The sequence below is a fragment of the Vespa mandarinia genome, chromosome 11, assembly GCF_050613455.1.
Source record: "Vespa mandarinia isolate Hongniang chromosome 11, ASM5061345v1, whole genome shotgun sequence".
NCBI lineage: Eukaryota > Metazoa > Arthropoda > Insecta > Hymenoptera > Vespidae > Vespa > Vespa mandarinia.
The window spans coordinates 7,071,966-7,089,191 of NC_140820.1; the positions used below are offsets into that span (position 1 = coordinate 7,071,966).

At 25.8% G+C, this 17,226-nt stretch overlaps 1 protein-coding gene across 1 annotated transcript in view; it reads right to left on the reverse strand.

The window, feature by feature from the left end:
- Positions 1 to 17,226, reverse strand: part of Sema1a (semaphorin 1a) — a 330,413-nt gene that overhangs the window by 33,047 nt on the left and 280,140 nt on the right. The window lies entirely within an intron of this gene.

The following is a 17,226-nucleotide window of genomic DNA, read 5'->3' on the forward strand; positions in this document are numbered from 1 at the left end:
GCAAATAAATAGATAAAGAAAATTATTTTTTTGGAAGGACAAATCGTTTTGTTTTTTATTACATAAAAAATTTCGAAACTTGTTTCAACAATTTTTATACTTTCATATTTATTCCAAATATGAAATGTTTACATCATTTTCACTTTTATTACAAAATGAAAGAGCGAATTATAAAAGGCGAAGAACATTTGTTGATAAAGTTTTTCGATATCTGTAAGAGTTACGATGAAAAATAAGTAAAATTCCAAGACTTAAGGACTTTTATTCACTCTCTTTAGATTGAAGATGAGTCGAAAAAGAAAGAAAGAAAGAAAAAAGAAAAATAATGGAAAAGAAAAATACTAAAAAAGAAAGGGATAACGTTCTACTCCAGGAGAAAAGATTCTCTGCATACCCATAAAGTTTCTTAATTTTTCGAATTTCTGCCTTCTAGATTTTCCTTTGTCGGTAGGTATACGAAGGAAAAAAAACAAATGAAAAAAAAAACAAAAAAAAAAAATACAAAAAAACAAAAAAACAAAAAAGAACAAAAAGAAGAAAAGAAGAAAGGAAAAGGAAAAGGAAAAAAAAAGAGAAAGAAAAATTACGGTATAGGTATGGGAATTCTTTCGAAACAACGAAAAGTCGGATTAATTAAAAAAGTTGTCGCATCGTTCGAATATCCCAGAGAGAAAGTTTATCAGATTAAAGAGCCAATACGGTCGAACTTGACATCCTAATCGTTGAAGGAAGTCGAGACGATCGTTGACGATATTGTCGCTTATAAACTTCTCTCGGCCACGGGAGTGGATTATCTCGAGCTGGTTGTTGAGAGTAAAGTGGACCCATAGGGCCCCTCGTAACACGCGGTATGAGAGACAGACAGAGAGAGAAACAGAGAGAAACAGAGAGAAACAGAGAGAGACAGACAGAGAGAGAGAGAGAGAGAGAGAGGAAGAGAGAGAGTGAGAGAGAGAGAGGGAGAGTAGCGTTAGATCGAGCGAAAGTCATTAAAGTTTCGCACGTGCCAGCCTGCCGCTGCCTGTCAGAAGCTACGACCCTAAGCCATTATTTTTTAACGGCCCTCCCTGCCGTAGTAACCCTAACTCAGCTTCATTTGCTCATGACGCATGAGAGTGAGAGGAGTTTTTCATTCGTGGTTAAAATATGACTAACGAAACGGCTACGATCGACTTTCTTCAACTTTTTATTATCGGTGTAGACGTTCCTAAATAATAATAATAATAATAATAATAATAATAATAATGATGATGATGATGATGATGATGATTAAAAAAAAAAAGAAAAAAGGAAAATTGATAGATGTAGATGAATTTAAAAGTTCCAAGATTATATTCTAATATATTATATTGTTATCATTGTAATTTTTATAATAAATATTTTCTTTACAAGATATTTGAAAACATTACGAAAATGTTATAAGTGAAGTAGATATTCCAGAGATCATAAGGAATAATAATAATTAAAATATTTTTTTCAATTTGTTTCGTTCGAGAAATAAACATTCGAAAAACAAGAAAGATAATCTATAAAAATTAATTTATTTATACTAGGGAAATCAATTATTTAAAACTCTTTGGAAAAATGTTTCTTCGTGAGAATGCAGAATATCAAATAAAAGGACATAAAATGAAGATTGATTCTATTATTATTATTTCTATTATATTATTGTTATTATTATGGTTCAGAAATATTATTAATTTACTATATTTTCTTTTTGTATTTATTTAATATTTAGATTAACTTATATTTATTATTATTATTATCATTATTATTATCATTATTATTATATTTATTATTATTATCATTATTATTATTATTATTATTATTATTATTATTATCATTATCATTATTATTATTATCATTATTATTATTATTATTATTATCATTATTATCATTATTATTATTATTATTATTATCATTATTATTATTATTATTATTATTATTATTATTATTATTATTATTATTATTATTATTACAATTTTTATATAATATTATGTATATAGAAACGGAAGAGAAATCAACGAATTTAACGTAACAAATAAAGTAACACGACATTAAGGTTGATAAACGCCACTTGTAATCGAATCGATTAGGTTACATTGGAGCATAGTGATCAAGCGTTAACATATACGATCGTTCGTACCCCATACTACTACTAACGGTTAATTAGTTTCATTAACGGAACACATATGTCCGGTGACGCGCACGTAGCTCGGTCACTTTGCTGTAATTAATTCGATGTGTATGTAATAGTACACTAACTTATATGCTATCGATACAAACACATTATCGAAGAAACATCGAAGGCATCCTTCACTTATTATTTTATAAAGATTTGAATTAAAATAATTTGTCTGATCGCGTGGAAAAAAATACGATTTTCATCATGCTATTAAATATTTTTAATTTACATTAATAACGGTTTGTATAATATAATATATTCGAATTCGTTATAATGATTATTATTTGTTCGATTGTACGTATAAATTTTTATTAAATCAAATTTATTATCCACGATAATTTTTATAACAATAATAATTTATTGCAATTGTTATTGTTATTAATATATAGTAGTAATATTAATTATTTATAATTATAATCGTTCGTTTTAATTTTGACAAAAATATTTTATTCAATTTTAAAAAAACAATTCTGTTAATTGTGAGAATAATAATAACAATAATAATAATAATATATCCCTATAATCATTATATTATTATCCGAATTTGTATTAATAATAATTATAGCTAATAATTAATCATAATATAAACATAATATTAATAATAATTTAAAATATTAATATTAAGATAAAACCATAATATTAATAATAATTTTAATATAAACTTTTTTTTAATGATTTTTAAAAATAACATTGATATCGTATGTCAACAATTATATCATAATTACAATAACTAATTGATCTATTAATAATTGCAATCACTAATTGACCTATATAATTGTCGATATTAACAGCAATATCAATAAAAATTTTTTGTGTGTAACGTACCATTTTAGAAAAACATAATAACGATATATGCTCAAAAATGTTTCTGAAAGATAATTAAGAAATAATAATAATTTAGCATGGCGAACATTATCGTTATTCGGACTGGTGTAGAAATATTAATTAAACTACATAATCAATCGTTAGTCAATCATTTCATTATTCTTCCTCGCAATATATATATATATATATATATATATATATATATATATATATATATATATATATATATATATCGACAGTTACGGAATTCGTCATGTTCGCGCTGGATTATTAAATTAATTAAGTTTGGAAAAGTTAAGAGGAATATTTCGAAAACCTTTCGTAATTGTCTATGTAATTATATAATACATATGTATCTCTGTTAGGAGTTAGTGTATAAAAGGAAAGATGGCAGAAATAAAACATCGGAATAGCAATGGAGACTTGATTTGTTCGAGCGAATTTTGTCGGAAATCAATATCCCAGCCGTTTCGTTGGTTTTCATATTCCTCTGTAATAACACTTTTCTCTATTTTCAATTTTAGAAACAGTGATATGCAATAATAAAAAAAAGATGGTTATTACGATTTTTTTTTCCTTTACTTCCTCCTTCCTTTTTTCTCTTTTCGTATAGCTTACATATATATTATATTATTTTATTAGCGTATTATATAACCAAAAGTAATGCGTTTGAAATCAATTGTTTCTTCCTTTTTTTTTTTGTTTTTGGGTTTAAAGATATAATTAAAATGTTCCAACAAACATGTCCGAATATAGTGGTTATGGTTTGAGAATGATGTCATAAGTTTCAAAAAATTTACTCCATGTCCCGTTTTTTCATGGATTATGTAAAATCGTAAAAAAGTGATCCCGTTCTTTTTGTTTCCTTGTTGTTTATTTAATTAAATATCATTATTTATTAAATTTAAAATTTTTTTTTCATGTATATATATATATACATGAAAAAAAAATATTAAAATAAAAATTAGGTATATATATATATATATATATATACCTAATTATTTACGATGTTTCAAGTAATTTATACATATATTTTTTTTTCCTGTGAAATAATAAATTTATATACCAATAAATAAAAAATTCTCAGGCAATAGACAGTTGAATAAATTTTTTAATCAAAAATATTTTCAACCGTTGAAAATCAGAAGTAAAACGAACATTACTATGGTCCACGTTAAAACGCGAAATATAAGTGTGACTGTAAATCTATCTAATTTGTAGTTTTCATTTCTCTGAGTATCTTCTCGAATACCAATGTACCTGACTCGTATAATATTCCATATTTCGAGATAGAATTGGGTATTCGCATATCCGCATGTCCAGAATATCCGTGTCGCCAGGCTTTTGTCCTAATATATTACAAGAGTATGTAATATTACGATTTCGAAAAAAAGAAAAAGAAAAAAAGATCTGAATAATATATAATAAAAATGAAAAAATGAAACAATAAAAAGAAAAAAATATAATAATTTTTATATACAATTTGATTCATTTTTACGAACGAAAAATATTTATCATTCTGATATATTATTATATAATAATAATAATTATAATGGTGATAATAATAATAATAATAACAATAAGCAATATATTTGTTATAATAATAATAATAATAATTATAATAATAATAAAAAGAAAAACAATATTGATTCATATCAATTCTCAATGAATTTTTTCATATAATTTTTTCGTACAATTCATTACGAAGTTTTTTCAAATGTTAAATGTTCCTGTCCATGTATGTCATTTGTGATTACGTTTTGAATGATTCGAGATTACTAGTTGAATGTTACCAAATATATATGAGAATAAGAGCGGGAGAGAGAGAGAGGGAGAGAGAGAAAGAGAGAGAGGATGAAAAAGTAAATGACATTTTAAAATCATCACCTCTCTTTTGTATATACTGCAATTGACACAAAAATATTCGTTTGATTGGTAAAGGCCTTTAACAAGTCAATCTTTCTGATCGACACGTAACAGTTTCTCGGCCACAATAGATCGTATAAAAATAACGGCTATTCGTTTTTGTTGTATAAGAGATGTAAAAAAAAAAAAAACAAAAAAGAAAAAAGAAAAAAGAAAAAATTTTATTCGAGAGCAAAGTTTTATGGTATTCTTTTTTTTTTTTTTTATCAAACAGAAATATATTAAAGAATTCCTCTTCATCGACGTAAGCACGACTATTACTACTTTTGATTCAAAAAATTTCGTTATTGATAAAAAAAAAAAAGAAATAAAAAAAGAAGAAAAGAAAAAGAAAGAACTGTTTCTATTAACATAAACGTAAACATTTAATAAATATGTATCTATCATATCGAGTACAACGAACGATATGTCGGAATTCTATATAAAAAAAAAAATACTAGTACGATTTGTTTTGATATAAAATATTTAAAATTTTCAGTAAAACAAAAAATATTATAGCGTTATTTATTCAGATAGTAAAATAGTAAAAATTTTCAATAACAAATAATCTTTAAACGCTTTATTTATTTAGATATAAAAGAATTGAATGATTTTAGTAAAAGAAGAAATACTAAATATAAAGTTTATCTTTAATTAAATATAAAGTATCAAACGTTTTCAATAGAAAAAAAAAGAGAAAGAAGAAAAATATAATGTTATTTATTTAGATACAAAAAGATACTAAACATTTTCAATGTATAAAATACCAATATTATTTTTTTAAATATTAACTATTAAAAAATTTCGATATTACTTATTGTCCAAATCAATATTTTTTTATTTTAACTTACTATCAATATATATAGTTTAATTTCTTTTTTTTCTTCATAACATCGATTTTCTCAAATTCAATTATATCAAGTTCGAAAAATGTTTACTTTATTATAATATTAAAATTCATACTTTTGTTTTAATCCAGTTAAGAAATGAGCGTTGCTTCAATTTTTTCCCATGAATTCAGGATGGATAGTCCATAAATTTCATGGGTGAGTTGGCCGTATTTCTTCAATAAAGTAAGGTCCTATACATCAGTCACTGAGTAATGGTAAATGAAAGAAAATTTTTAAAATAATAAATCATGACACCATCTAATACTTCTATTAAAACTTGCCAATCAAGATATTGCCAGAGTTATCGGTTCAATTTCAATAAAAAAAAAAAAAAAAAAAAAAAAAAAAAAAAAAAAAAAAAAGAAATAACGAACAAGCAAACGTTCACGATAAATAACGTAGATTTTGATGTCCGATGAATACGTTAATTTCGAAAAAGAAAAAAAACATTAAAAGTATTAATGGAGAAAGGAGCTCGATGAAAAGAAAAGAAATAAATTAGTGTCAAAGAAAGAAAAAAAAATAAATAAATGGACAGGCTGCTAAAAAGATCTACAATTTCTTTCTCAAGTAACGACATAGAAAATGTTCACTTAAAGTAACTCAGACGAGGTAAATTTTTAACGAAAATGTATGTGCAAAGTGTATAAAAAAAAAAAAGAAAAAAGATATAATACAACGAAGAAAATTAAAGACTGGATAAAACGCAAGTTTTATATTTACGTAAATAATTTTGCGAATCCTGAAAAAAGTTTATCTGAAAACGTTAAATTTTGCAAATTTTATTTGTTTTATCTATTTTAACTATTTTTAACTATTTTAACTAAACATTTTATACAATTCTAATATTTCTTTTCGGCGACCAAAATTCTACTTAATATAAATACCAACAACAACGTATTCTTCTTTATATCTTATCTTATAAAAAGTTTTAAAAGATAAAATAATATAAAATAATATAAAATAATATAAAATTTTAAAAGATAAATACTATTCGTGTAAAAGATCGATGAATTAAGATAGAGATTTATTTAAAAGAAAAACAAACATTGAAACACGAAGATTTTTATATTGTTTCTTACGTCTTATTTTTTTTTTTTTTTTTTTTTTTTTTTATTATTGTTGAAATGACTACATCAATCGATACGCTAAATCAAAATCGATTAATGATGAGAAATTAATAAACAAAACAAAAATACGTATTTGAAAGCAACTATATTTACTAGTTATTAATTAGACGATAAAATTTATAATGATAACTATTTCTAAATAAACAGATAATCTCGTAAACTTACAATCCTTTCGAAACCTGCTTGATATCCTCGTATTTTGTTATATTCTTTAGATTCTGATGAAGGAAGAAGAAAATAGAAAAAGACGAAGGAAAGGAAAAAAAGAGAGGAAATGGAATTCGATCGGCCATGTGCACACGTGACACTCATCGTTACAGTCTCACCCTCTCTTCCATCTCTCTCTTTCCATCTTTCTCTTGCAACACTTTATCCTTCTCCTTTTTTCAATTTCGAGACTCTCCCTATCAGAGAAAAAGAGAAAGAGAAAGAGAGAAAGAGAGAGAGAGAGAGAGAGAGAAAGAAAAAAGAGAAAGAAATGAGAGAGAAAAAAGAGAAAGAGAGAAAAAGAGAGAAAGAGAGAGAGAGAGAGAAAGAGAAAAAGAGAAAAAAGGAATGAGAGAAGGGAGGAAAGCGCGACTGATTCCCCCGATGGCTCAATTTAGCGGAGCTCTTTCGAGAGCTAACACGAGGGGAGTGCAATGCTATGTAACATGAATGTATCGACGCGAAAAATCCACTTACCTAGCTCGATACGCAATTCAGGATCGACGTATCCAACAGTGTGAGGCATGCCTATCTCTACGTCTGCATTTATCTACATGTACATATGTACATACGTAAGTAACGTAACGTAACGTAACGTAACGTAACGTAACGTGTGTATGTGTTGTTGTTGTTGATGTCGTTGTCGTTGTCGTTGTCGTTATCGTTATCGTTATCGTTGTCGTGTCGTTGTTGTTGTATTGTTACATTGTGTTCGTATATTCGATCGTGTTAAGTTTAGCTCATATATCTTCGTGCTTTATCTGTACGCTTTATATATGTGTATAACGTCCTATATTATATATGTGTGTGTGTGTGTGTGTGTGTGTGTGTGTGTGTGTATGTGTATGTATATATATGTATATATGTATGTTCTCAGAAATCTGCTGCGGATTAAATAGTCGTTAAAATCAATAACTTTAGAAAGCTATATTAAATTCCGTATTACGTATAAGAGGTTACGTAGGTTTTAGTATACGTTGACATGAATTTTAGATGGTATCAATTAAATGATAATCGTTTTGATAATAAACGTTTTGAATATGTATTTATTTTTTTATTTGTTTTTTTATTTTTCTTTTTTTTTTTTTACTTCTCTTTCTCTTCTTCTTTTTCTTTCTTTCCTTTTTCTTATTATTTTTTTTTTCTGTAATTCGGCCATTAGTCTCTAATTAGTTTTTTCGTGTTTTTATTATTCGAATTGTTTTTTTGATTATGGAAGATACTGAACAGATTTTTCTTTCTGTTTTTTTTTTCTTTTTTCTTGTTTGTATACTATATCAAATTCATTCTTTGAATTATTTATTAACCTCTTTTCTTTTTTTCTTTTCACCTAAAACTTTACCATCCTTACGTGCAACTATATTATTTTTTTTTTTTTTTTTCATACATTAAATCGTTATAACAATTTTAATAATGATTTCGAATAGAAGATTCTTTTGACAAGGAATATATTCTTTCTCTGTTTTTTTTTTTTTTTTTTTTTTTTTTATACTAACGTTGAATCATTTTACATCAAAATCATTTTAAGAATGTACACACGGAAATATTTTGTAAAATATAATATTCCCTGCAACTATATCGATTTTATTTCGATAAGAGTTTTTTTTTTAATGATGAATCTCATCTTTAAAAATTATCATATCCAAAATTATCGCACAAAGTTAATTTTGTTCGTTATTTTAATAGGAAAGTACGTGAAAACTCGATCTGGTATTACGATAACAAAGTTGTCATTAGCGGATAATCCGAATAAACATCTACATTTAAATTAATATAACAGGACGTTAAGTTTTTTCTTTTCCTTTTTTTTTTTATATAAGTACTTATATAATAAATGAAACAATATTTGAATGAAATACAAAATTTCATTCATGGTAGATATTAAGATTTAAACAATACATTTATCGTTAATTAAAAAAATAAAACTTAAATTCGTACTGCATATTAAATTCATTTTGAAAACGGACCATCAGTCCTCGATATTATATTTATAAAAAAAAAAGAAAAAAGAAAACGAAAAAAATTCTCCCCTCACTCTTATTTAATCGTTTTCACCGTTTAAGAAGTTCTAAAAAATGTTACGAGAAAGTAGAATGAAAGTTTGTCGAACTTTATCGAATTTTTCTATCAATTTAATTTTTATTTGATCACCCTGAGATTCAATATGTTCTTTAGTATGAAACAACAACAACAACAACAACAACAACAACAACAACAACAACAACAACAACAATAACAACGAACCTCTACTACTCTTCGATCGTTATCATCAAGGTATTAGTTATACCACCAGACTTTATTTTTTTTCTTTTTTTTTTCTTCTTTTTTTTTCTTATCTAAAAAAAAGTAGGTTAATGTCAGTAGGAAGCCATGACTAAGAGTCTCGGAGGTTTATCGTTAGAGAACTCGAGTGGAAGCCGTGAGGGAACAATGCCGGGCCGATTATAAATAAAAGATCATATAAATGTGGTATGTATATGTGTTGGTGTAACTGTAAGGTAGTAACGGTTAATGTTGACTGCGATTAAGCGTGCCGCGGAGTTCGCGATGCAAATGTAAGCTTCAACTAACGATATCGTAGCACCGATTGTTGTTCCCTCTTTCTCTCTCTCTCTCTCTCTCTTTCTCTAATAAAATGGACAATGTCGTTTCTTTGTGTGGTCTCTCTCTCTCTCTCTTTCTCTCTCTTTATCCTTCGAGTATTTTCGGTCTCTACCCGAAAAGCATACATTCGTAAAATGTGCACCGGTGCGATAATGCTACGGTCAAAGTTCTTCCATTTTACGGTACGGTACATTTTCAGGTATTCCCTGCTGAATAAACTAATGTTGTCTATGGTTCCTACAATACCAGATATTGTATATTATACTTTCAAAGAATTTATATTATGTTTATTATGATCATCGAGAATTGTTCTTTTTTTAACTTTCTCTTTTTTTTTTTTTAATGTTTATATGATATATATATATATACATGTATATATGTACATATATATCATATAAATGTATGTGTTTGGTTCTTGAGATGTTTGAATTATTAATCGAAATTATCTCCGAACGAATCAAGATACATGAACTTTCGATACTTATCGTTATATTCTTACGAAAGAATAAATTAATTTTGATCAAAAACAAAATGATTACATGATGATATAAACAAAATGATAAACATTATTCTTATGTTCCACGATCAAACAAATTTTTTCTTCCTTTTTTTTTTTTTCTTTTAAATGATCGTACATAAATATATACATAGATATATGTAAGAATCTTTTTTGCTTTTTGAGATATCTTCTTTTGAAGATATATGAAGATCAAAAATAAAATGATCTTTCCTTTTCTTCTTGATCATCCGATTCTTCCACGAATGAACATAAATTTTATCGTAATGTAACAATAAAAAAGAAAATTATTCGATGTAAGCAAAAGCTGAAAAAATGGTTGGATTAATAATCCGAAAGGAATAAAAGATAAAAGAGAAAAAAAGAAAAAAAAATTGAATCGAACGATTGAATCGATCATACGGAAACGACTTATATACATATATAGAGAGCAATTTTATGGGCAAACGAATAAAGGTCTTTGCACACGTATCGACATAAGCTATAATACGTAAGCACTGTCACATAGTATGCTATAAATCATAAGCTTAGATCAATCATCATTCAATCGTCATCGAAGAAAATACAATTCCTCAATCGTCAATCGTATGTCGCCAATTCGTTCCATCTTTCGTTTTTCTATTGTATTTATTATTATACTTTATAAAAAAAAAGATTATACTTTTATTTAAAAAAAAAAAAAAAAAACCATTGACGTTTGGTATTCATTTCATTCGTCTTCCTTTGCACTTTTGGCGCTTCTCTCATAAGATAAACACGTTAAAAATTTTTTTTCTAAAGTTATTCAGTTTATTATATTTCATATTAAAGTTTTTGTATTTTGTTCTTATTTTTGTTATTTAAATTAAACGAAAGATAACATATAAAGTTATTTGTCATTGTTTCTTCGAGACGATAACATTTATAAAACTGCTAATAAAATCTTTAATTTCGAAGATCTTATTTAACCCTAGTTGTGCCTGTGGAGTGTAATAAATCCCAGATTAACTTTGAACTCAATTAAAACAATTAGCGCATTGCACGATTTATGATTTTTTTTTTGTTTTCTTATAATGACAGAATTGGAAATGCAATTATTATTTTCGAGGCTTTAAAGAATATATAATACTCTTTTGAAATTAAAATTATTCATTTTGTATAAATGACAGCTATTCAAAATACCCGGGGTGTAGTGCATTCCAAATGCACAATTTGAAATTATTTTGAGGTGTGCACAATTATATAGTTAATAGAATTATTTCAATCGCTATATAAAGATACGTATACCTCTACCAATCTATCCATCCATTAGCGATACATGAAATTTCAAATTATCGAATTTAAATGTCGCGAATTAATCATGTCGAATGGTTAAAATAATTAGAATTAAAAAGTAAGATCCATAATAATTTCTTATACTTTTTTGAATAAAAATTATTAACACTTTGACGAGTATAACAGATTTTAATACAAGTAAAAAACGTCGAAAAAATTAATCGACTAAGATTAATTTCTTTAAGCCGATGATTGTGCGTGAATGTTATAACAGATAAAAAGTTGTCAATTCGCATTCAAAAAACAAAAATATTCAAGGATGTAAAAGAAGCAAACATTTAACGGAAAAAAATTTAACGATGGGGAGAAACGTAGAAAATGTCGAGTCGTTGTCGAATAGACGTCGTTTATTTTTCTTTTTTTTCCTTTTTTTTATTTCTCTCTCTCTCTCTCTCTCTCTCTCTCTCTCTCTCTCTCTTTCTGCGTTTTCTTTGCTTGAGTTTACAAGCACTAACGATAGACACCGATCCTTCTTTTTCTTCCCTCTTCAGGATTAACCGATCGTCTTACGTAAGGACGCATCGTTATCTCTCGCGGAATCGTTTCGTTCTTCTTCGCTAACGAGTTGTTTTCATCGAGTCATATTCGCCACAATGATGTCGGAAAGAAACGATGAAACTCTCCTTCTTTTTCTTCTTCTTCTTCTTTTTATTTTTCATTTTCTTCTTTTTATTCTCCATTTTCTTCCTCTTCCTCTTCTTCTTCTTCTTCTTCTTCTTCTTCTTCTTCTTTTTTCTCAGCTTTAAGCTTCAGCTAGAAGCTTCTCAGAGAGTTCAGTTTCAGATTCAGCTTCAAGTTCAGTTTCAGTTACAGCTTCGAAACGTCTCGACGACGGACGTTGCCTCTTCCGGTTATTCGTTGAAAACGTCTCGGGCAACGCCTTATTCTCGTTATTTAATTGCTTCCCTCTCGTTCGTCATTCCTCCGCTAATGAGATTCGCTGAATCCCAAAGACGTCGATCTCTTTTATAGGGTTGACATTTTTCTCTTTATTTGATTTTTCTCCAAAGAGATAAAAAGAAACAGAGAGAGAGAGAGAGAGAGAGAGAGAGAGAGAGAGAGAGAGAGAGAGAGAGAGAGATGTATGTGTATGTATATGTGTATGTTCATGTGGATATAGGTATGGGTGGATGAAAATAGTTCTGCAGACTGCTTTCTCAATTACCTTTTTATTGGATTAATCAATGATCGTTTTGATTAATAATGCTGATATATCTATGTTATATTTGTGGTGTAGTTTTTTTTTTCTTTTTTATTCCTTTTCTTTTTTTACTTTTAACGCAGGATTTTTATGTAAATATTATAGTAATTATGACATACAAGATTTTGATTTAATTTTTAATAAAAAAATTTATTCCCTATAATCACTTTCCGATCTTTTCTTATTGAATTAAATGACGTGCGATATATATTTTTATTATATTAAATTGATTTAAGATATATTTTTATATAGTAGTTATAATTTCTTTGTTTTGAATATAACATTTTCATGATACTATTTTTAGTTAGATTTAATTTATAATATAATATAATATTGTCCTTAAAAAATTTGTTATGAAGATATTCAATTATAAATATATAAATAAGGATAAGAATTATTATTATTCTTTTTTAATAGATCGCATTGAATTATTTAATTTCTATATTATATTTTAACATTTTTTATAATTATATTTTTTATTTTAAATAATTTAAATTCAAATAGCTTGATAATAATGATGTAACAAAATTGTCTTTAAATAAATTCATAAATAGAAAATATATTACTTTTTTTAATGAAAATAAAATGTTATCTATACATTAAAGATATAGATAAAAATATTGTACAATTTATTTTAATAGTAAAATATTTTTTGTTTAAATTTACTTAATAAAAATATTATAGAATATATACATACATATATATATATATATAAAAATTTGATATTTTTTCTGTAAATTATTATTCGCATTATATAACAATTTTAAGATTACGAATTGTTAAATATATATTTTATTAATTATTACAAGTGAATTTACAAAATGAAAAATTTTTATATAAACATTTTATTAAATTCTGATAAATTAAATAGATAAAAATAAATAAAACAGTTATAAATGTTTTAACATTTATTATTCGGAAATATTCCGAATGGTTAATAAATTTTTTTTATATCAAATAAAGAATTGAAAAATTTCTTGCTTGTATCTAATGATATAATTAAATATAAATGTATACTTTATCAAAATTAGTTATCAATAAATGGGTATAAAAATTCTTATTTTTTATATTTAATATCCATATAAGAAAATGAGATAAAATATTTTAAGAATCACCATAGAAGTGAAATTTTTCGTTTACATTATTTCTTCTCTTTTTTCTTTTTCTTCTTTTTTTTCTCTTATCTCCTCTTCCTTCTTCTTCCTCATCGTTTATTCTAGGTAGCACTCTTTCCTGTTCATCGTCTTTCTCTTTCTCTTTCTCTTCTGGGATTACCTTGGCTAAGAAAGCACGTGTTGTCCCAACGAAATTGAAGTGCACCCAACAGGCTTGGTTAACACACGGGAGACAGTCTGCCGCTTCGTTGGATAGAAGGACGTTCGCATGACTGGTCAGAAAGCATCAGACAATGGCCTTGATGGCTGCTCATGGATTTTTTCTTCCTTCTTTTTCCTTCCTTTCTTTTTCCTTTTTTTTTTGTACCTTTTTCATCGATTATAACGTTTAGTCAATTAATTTCAATACATTTTTTTCTCGTATACAATCTCCACACAGCGATTGTCATTATCATAATTTAAAATAATTTTTGACATTGAATATATTGTTCTATATTTTATAATATTAATTTAAATATATTTATATTATATATGAATATATATATATATATAATATATTGTATACTATATAGGGTATCGCACGCAATTAGATCAAGCTATACCTCACAAACAAATAAAAATAGAAACAAATGTTATAGGTCAAAGTTAAATAATATTAGAAGGTGCATAATATGCAAATAATTTTATGAGCTTTTGTGCATTGGTGCATCAGAAAAATGCAACTGTTCTTTTTTTTTTTTTTTTTAACGTAAATCTATATTTTTGATTGCACCAATTAATGCATTTTTTATACTCTATATAAAAATATTAACACACTTATGTCCTAAACTATACAATATATATACATATATATATATAATATAGTAATATACTAAATGAAAGATAATATATCATATTATAATATTTTGCAGTTTATATATGCTCCAATTTTGTTAAAATCTAGGTCGACCTGTATTATCATAATGACAATAATAAATTGGTGCAATCTACTTAATCATTTCCGATAATTACTAAAGTATGAAAGTTTGATAAAAAAAAGAAAAAAAGAAAATGAATTTAAAGAAAGAAGAACTTGTTCGAATAATTAGTGAAGTTCGTGAGAATTTAATCTCTATACTAAGGTTAATAAGAGTACCTTAAATAAAAATTTCAATGTATTATACATACACACATACACACACATACATACACACACATCAATGTAAATATTTATATCTAAGATCTTCATAAACATGAACTTTCATTTTTTGAAAACAAAAATTAAGATACTTTTAAGGTCTATGTGTGTGTGCATATTATTATATATTATATTATATATATAATTTATATATATATATATATATATATATATATATAATTTGTTTAACTTTATAAGAGAAACAAATGCAATTAAAAGTTTGTCTTGTTACTTGAATTTAGATGGAAATTATGAAAATTAATTGTTACCGGTACGCTTTATAAAAAAGTCAGTGTTCATTAAAACAACGCCATGTAACTTTGAAATTAGTCTTGACTCATATATCTGTATTTTTTAAGTCCAATTTGATTTTTACGGCGTAAAATTGTTCATATCCGAAAGTTTCCTAAGTAGTATAAGTTATACTATAAGTTTCACATTTTATAATACTTTTTTTTCCAGATATCTAGAAAGAAAATTGGTTTATGTCGGATCATAAAGAATATAAACAAAATTTCTCGTAGTTGAAAATTGAAAATTAAATTTTTACAAATTGTTATGGTATAGTTATATTACAAATTAATTATACGTATTAAAAATTTTACATGAAATAATTTCTATTTTTTTTTTTTTTTTTTTAATTATTAACGAAAAAAATTCAATTAAAGGTAATTAAAACAAACTTCATTGTAGATATCAAAGATGATACTATTACAAATTATTACGATTAATATGATCGTAACAATTGATAATGATCGTTCACGAATAGTTTTTAAGAAATACAAGAAAATGTAGATGCTGATCCATCGTCTTCATCGTAAGAATTTCCAATGGTGCAATAATTTTTTTCACAAATCCTTTGCACTCAAAGTAGATACCTATTGCCTCTACCATTTCTATCAGCTTTTACTTTCGAAGCTTCCCAGAGGAAATTTCAACTTCTCGTCTCGTCAATCTCCAACCAAATTTTCTACAAGTTCCTTGAAGAACCACTCGTTTGAGTTCTCTGGTTCTCTAGAGTGAAATAAAGCAAAGAAATATGTATATGTTACGTTTGATGTACACATTGTACGATCACTACACATTGTACGATATATTAGGATACTTCCTCTTTTCTTTCTTTTTTTTTTTTTTTTTTTATTATGCATTTTCTAAATGAAACAAAATTTGGAATCATTAGTATTGGATAAATAATACCATGTTACTTTGTTTTATTTTTTTTTTTATATTATTATATCCATATAATATTTCCATATAATAAATTTAAAATATAAATATTTATATAGTTATATGATATTATTATGTATTTTTTATGTTTTGTGTTCAAACATTTCTTTTAAAAAATTTTTTAATAATTATTGCATTATCGGCAAGTATAATATAATATTTAAATATATTACGATATTATAATATTTTATAGAGTAATATATTTAAAATTTCTTTGGTGGTGATAGAATTGATTTATTTAAATATATACATACATCATAGGTATTTCTTTTCTTTATATCAATAATTAAATTTCTCTATCTCTCTCGTAATTTTTTTTTTCTAAATACATCTATAAATTTTAGATGTCTTAAATGTAAAGTTAATTGAAGAAAGCTAATTTTGACAGGTCAATTAAGTGAGGAAATCGAACTTTTTCTTTTTCTTATTATTATTATTGATTATTATAGTACAGCCTATATATCTATATTAATAAAATTTAAAACTAAAATAAAAGATGACAGAGACAAGTTAAGGAGATCCAATGGAAACGATATTCAATGGCGAGTTAGTTTAACTCTTTTCTGAAGACCCGCGATGAACGAATGATATTTGCTTATCAAAGCCTTTTTGTCTTTCAGTCTATACATATACATATGTATATATAGCCCTGTGTGTGTGTGTGTGTGTGTGTGTAAATATATATATATATGAATTCTCTTCATACTGACTTTGTTTACACCGGTATAATAACCGAGCGAAAATATCTTCAAACACTTTGAAGAAATACTTCAAACAATAGTATTGAAAAAGTATAAAAAGGAAAACGGAAGATATCATGATGACCAAAAATGTTATCGCTAGTGTTTGGAGTTAGAAGCGTAAGGAAAGAAAAGAAGGAAGAAGAAGGAAACAAAAAAGGAAAAAACAACTTTTCACGAAAGCCGATT